A 6035-nucleotide genomic window follows, 5' to 3' on the forward strand; every position below is an offset into this window, starting at 1 on the left:
AAGCTGTGAAGGAACTCACAGTTCCTTCATCACTGCGAGTACAAAATAATTTCCAAATTAATACAAATCACAGTATTAGCACAAGAGCTTTTGGTTAGATAATTTCTTTCAATAACTGGATTCCAGTTTTGACCAACCAAGGAGAGTTACCACACCTTGACAGAAAGAGTTTTTCATGAGTAAACTCCCACATTTGGGAAAACAAAAAAAATTGCTTTTGAGGTCAGGGAAGAAGTGCAACAAAGACATGAAACAACTCAGTGAAAAGTGAAAGTTTATGATTCTAGATACTCTTAAAACATGGCTCAGATGCTCTCAGAAATTTGGTCGGTTCATCAGTGCAGTAACCTGTGACTCATGAAATAAGCTTCTTTAAATATGCTGGGTTTTTATAGAAATGCATGACCAAATGTCCACAATCCATTAGCAATGAACAATCTGTGCTTGGCTTTCTATGAGCGGCTCCTTTTGGCCTCTCATGGTTTTTGTTTCCTTTTAATGTGTCATGCAAGAAGGGAGGTCTGCAGTGGAGTGACACCACAGCTTCCTACAAACAGACAATTGCTAATGAAAAATTTGCACAGTTAGATATGCCTAATTCGATGGACTGAACTTGCTATTTTTCAAACCACATTAAACTAAAGTACATCGACAGTGATGAGTGGGTCACTCTTGCCAGCACAAACACATCGGTATGTTCAGTTTTGTGAATACGTTAAGCACTGTGGATGCACTTCACATGAAAGCCTTGTGTTTTAACTGGATGTTTTGTGTCTGCATTGATGTTTGCATCAGTCCAGAGTAATTCTGCGCTTATAGCCCAGATCCAGCTTTGTTCTGAGTAAAGTAAGCAGGTTCAGTAGGAACTGAATTTGATCTAAGATGAAAAAGTAAAATCTGATTTTGTTAGTCTGTCCTCTTCCTTCCTACCATGTTTCCCTTTCCCTTAGAGGGGGCAATTTGAAGCTGTCAAAGCATCTTGCTAGCTACAGCAATGACTAAATGGAAAGCATTTAATTTTGGAAAAACTGCAAGAGTGTTCTTGCATTATTTCTCCATCACCTTTGCTTTTCTCATATAATTTGAATTATACTTACTACAAATGACAGTATGTAGCTTTTATCAGCTGTAGACCAACAGGAATTTTAGACTTTGGACTAACATTCTTGACATTCTTGATGACATTGTATCTAAACAACTTTGCAGGTGCTGATGTGTGAGCACATGCTCACTGTAAAATGAACTGGGACCACTTGCTTAGTAAAACTGAAGTGAGAAACACACGTTACCTGGATGCAAAGCCATGCTTCAGAGGATCAATACCTTTCCCTTCATTGTTGGGGTGAGGGTTTTTTTCGTAAAGGGCAATGTGTAATGGATGTAGAGTATTGTGCACCTGAGTGGTTGCCTCTCCTCTGCCTTTATAGTGTATGGTTTTGATTTTTACTGTAGCCTTCAAAGTAACACGTTATGAAACCCTGATTTATCCTGACAGTTTGTACACTCATCTTCCTAAAAATCATTCATCTTCTAAGCTTTCTCCTAAACTTTGCAAACACACTTTGGTTTCCTGATGCTTCAGGAAACTGACAGCATCTTTACACAGCTCCTGATGTGCTCAGATCTGAGGCTGGCCCCTGTGCACAGGGCACTGTCCTTTGGCAATGCTGAGCACTCTGACTTGGGAAACAGCCATCAGCCTGTGACAGCCTGGGATTGCAATGGAGCTGAGTGGAGGTGGCAGCTTTTTTAGGTCTGAGAAAGAGAAGCAGGGAGCAAATGGGAGAGGAGGTTATGGAGAGGTATTCATTAGTTGTCCAAGGCATCAGTCCCAGGCTCGGAGCAGTGGGGTGCAAAGCCCCCTGTGCCCCAGGAGGTCACTGGGCGGTGGCTGGCAGTCGAACCAGGTGGGTGCTCTCCAGGTGGCAGCCTCCCCTGGCTTCCTCTCCTCACAGACAGAGATTCTGACTGTGGTGCAGCAGGTGGGGAGTCTCTGGCTGCCTTTACCTCCGTTGCTGCTGGGCAACAGGGAATTAATCCAGCCTCCCACTCATCTGCCCTTCCTCGTTCCTGCAGAGGACGAGCCAGCTAAGCCCAAACTGCTGATGCTCAGGCTGAGGTTTGGTGCTGGGACGGGCCCTTGGTGTCTGGGATGGAGCTGGACAGGGGGTGTGTGCCTGCAGAGGGGGAGAGATGTCCCCATCCCTGTCACACAGCTCCGGTCCCCTGAGACAGTGGACACGGGGATCTCATGAAAGCCTCCTCTTGCAGACAGGGATGTGTCCTGTGTGGGGACAGATCCCTCTATGGGCAAAGCGACTGTGGCATGGGCTGAAGCTCGCAGCTGGAGAGCCAGGGAGTCAGGGAGCTGGGAGCAGGGGAGTTAGGGAGTCAGGGAGTTGGGGAGCCATGGAGTCAGGGAGCTGGGGAGTCAGGGAACAAGGGAGCCAGGGAGCCAGGGAGCCAGGGAATCAGGGAGCAGGGAGCCAGGGAGCAGGGAACAGGGAGTCAGGGAGCCAGGGAGCAGGGAGCCAGGGAATTAGGGAGTCAGAGAGCAGGGAGCAGGGAGCCTGGGAACAAGGGAGCCAGGGAGCAGGGAGCTGGGAAGTCAGGGAGCAGGGAGCCAGGGAGTCAGGGAGTTAAGGAGTCAGGGAACCAGGGAGCAGGGAGCCAGCATCCCAGTGCCAGCACTTTCATCTGAGAGGAGGCGGATGGCACGCATGCAGAAGGGTTAGTCATGTGGGAAGAAGGCTGCCCAGGGGATTAAAAGGACAATTTGCCCAGCCCCCTGTTCAAAGCACGAGGAGGAGGAGAGGATGGGGGATTGATGCCCAGGTGCAGCCGGGGCAGCACGGCTCCTCGCCAGGCGCTGCTGCAGGGACCTGTGCGGAGGGGCTGAAGCCACCCCTGGGCTGTTCACTGCCTCCCCAAAGCCACTTTATGGGAGACCTCAGAGCAGGGATCTGCCAGGATTCCACTGAAGCGAGCTGCTCTTTGGCAGAGGAGGAGCAGCCACAGCCTTGTGCAGGTGGTGAGGGGGCCCTGGCACGGCAGCTCGGTCTCCCTGGGGATGCTCCAGGACAGGCAATCCCTGTGCAGCCACAGCCTTTCAGAGCCCTTCTGCACAAAGTGGCCGCTGAGTAACGCTTCTGTCCGTCTTTTATGCACTAGGCAGAATGACAAAGTGTAACAGAGAGCCTAAACAGTGCTCCTGTGTGGAAAAATTGCCCTGATAATGGTATTTAAAGCCATTTTAAGGGTGTGTGGTGCCCAATACACAACACAGGGGTTTTTATTGAGGCATGTCCTAACTGCAATTCTCTGTTATTGCAGTCCTAGTTTCATAGCACAGCTCAGCCAACAACATGAGTGGTGAGGCAGAAAACTGCTCTAACAGAGCCAGAGCACAGATGAACATCGGTGGGCAGCTCTCTCAGCAGATGTCAGCCAGCTCGAACCCTGGGGACAGGACTGGGAGCACCAGGTAGGAGCTGGGAGCCACAGCTCTGCTGCAGACGGGAGGGCTGGAGGGGAGAATGGCACTGGGAGGAGAAGGAGCCTGTGCCAGCATGCCAGGCTACAGCAGCCTTTGTGCTGTGGCAGTGGCAAACTCACTCAGCCCTTTGCTCCTGCCAAGCAGGCTGGCTGCCATCACACACAGCAGGATTCCACTGAGACACAGTTTAAACCTCCAGCTGCTCCTCTCTCACCCAAACCCATGGCTGCTGCCTTGCTGCCCTTGGAGGTTTGAATTTCCTGAAAAGGCTCGAGGTACTTCCCTTCCTCAGCTGTTTACTGTGTCCTTTTTGCTGTGGTACAACTGTCTTCCTGCTCTCAGCAGCCTTCCAGACCAGCATAAAGGTCCACCACAAGAAATGCCCCTCATCCAAGTGTGGATGTCCATCCCCATCTCTGGCTATATAAACCACTCCCAGCTGAGAGCCTGGCCGCTCTGCAGAAAGCCTGCTGTGCTAGTAAGGCTGACACAATTGAGTCTCCATCACCCCAGGGGTGGCTGGGCACTGGAACAGGCTCTCCAGGGAAATGATCACAGTACCAACCCTGTCAGAGTTCACAGGGGACTCAGATAACACTCTCAGGCACATGATGTGAGCCTTGGAGCTGTCCTGTGCAGGGGCAGGACCTGGACTTTGATAATCCTTGTGAATCCCTTCCAACTCAGGATATTCTAGGATTCATAGATTCTACAAATCTAGTGTCTCCCATATGTCTTCTCAAGGGGAGAAAATCCGTCCATGAAGGTTTGATGTGCTTGAGGCTCGGTGACTCCTCACTGTTCCAACACAGTTTTTCAAAATGTAGCTTTGTGCTAATTCATCTCACAGTTTATTTTTTCTCTTGTGCAAAGGCAATGGCAAGAAAGGTGGAGTGTAATTATTTTATTATTCCTCATATATGATATCAAGGTTTGCATTTAGGTATGCAATAGAAAAGAACTTAGAAATAGGGCTGAGAACTTGCAGCATAACTCAGTGTGACTCTGCCTGCTCCATTTCCAGCTCACTACAGTGCTTGCACACACATTTAAATGCAGGTGCAGAGGCAAGCCCTATACAGCTGTGCCCTGGGGTATCCCCCAGAATTATTCCTGCTATCTGGGGGCTCCTGGGCCGTGCATGTATCCCTTGGGGCTCCAGGCTGTGCACGGACAGGTGGCTGCAGCAGGTGGGAGTGAGGAGCAGAGGTGACTCCTGCACCACAGCTACCAGGGCTGCCTCTGGACAGGCAGAGCACTGTAAAGGGGGGAAAATGACACCTGCATGTAAAAATGGAGTTTTGAATCAGCCAGCCCTGTTTCAGGACCCTAAAAATACCCAGTTCAGTGATTGTGCAATTAACTTGCCAGCACAGAAGAGAAAATAGGAGAGTTGAAGTGAAGGGTCAACATAGTTCCTGTTCTCTGCTGAAGAAGAAGAAATCAAGGTAATAATAGGCATAATTCTCTGCACTGACAGGCAGCAGCTGAAACAACAGCACATAAACCTTTCATCATTTCACCATGTGACAGTCTCACTGGCAAATTGAGAAGCGATGAGCAAGACAAGAATCACAAAAGGCACATAATTACTTGGAAAACAGGCTTTGTGGTTCTCAGTCAAGAATAGGGGCATTTTACTACCTCTCCTGGGCCTTACTGTATGCCATATCATCTGGATGTGGGAAGAGAAAATCCATCTATTAACAGGTTTTTGGGCATTGCCAAGCACTGCCAAGGGAGTCCTTCAAAGGATTACAATTCCAAATGATCATAAAATTTTGAAAAATGGACTGAAATCACTGTGATACACTCCAGCCCAGACAAACTGACAATGCAGTAATTGGTGCCACCCTGGAGCCAGATGTACAGAGACAAAAAAGGGAATGGCTGAGCAAGTAGGACTACCAGGAAGGTCTCAGCTGGAATATGAACTGATGTTGGCTGATGTCACGAGAAGGAAGGTGTGTATCAGAGAGGCTCTGTGTGTAAAGTGTCCCAGTGATTGGATTCCTGGTCACTGACACAGTTTCAGTTTGCAGATATGGACACCATCACTAAGGAAGCACAAGGCTTGGCAAGTCCGGATGACACCAAGAAGGGCGACACGAAATTCAGGGAACATGACCTCTGGGAAAGGGTTGAGTGAATGTTGTTAACTTTCACCCAAAAAAAACCAATTGTTAGAGGATTTCACATGGACGAGAGAGATCAGTCACCCCTGGCCCACAGGACGTGGCTACCACAGCATATTGAAGCTGGCTGTTCCCTCAAGCTCCCTGGTTTTGGGCTGTGCTTGCCAGGTGCTTGTTGCTGGTGTTGCTGCTGAGGCTGTGCTGGGCTCCCAAGGGCTCCTGAGGGCTGCACCTCCTCCCCATGGCTGGGCTATGAGGGGCCAATTCCTGCTGCTCCCCTGGAGGCAGACTCATGGTGGTTTCAGAGAACTCTCCTGGGAATGGGAAATGAAGCCTGTGGATGTGGCTTCAGAGTTCCATCTCAAAACAAGCCCTGACAAGACCCAAAACAAAACCATCCAAGT

Source organism: Melospiza melodia, chromosome 2, assembly GCF_035770615.1.
Source record: "Melospiza melodia melodia isolate bMelMel2 chromosome 2, bMelMel2.pri, whole genome shotgun sequence".
In the NCBI taxonomy this organism is placed as follows: Eukaryota; Metazoa; Chordata; class Aves; order Passeriformes; family Passerellidae; genus Melospiza; species Melospiza melodia.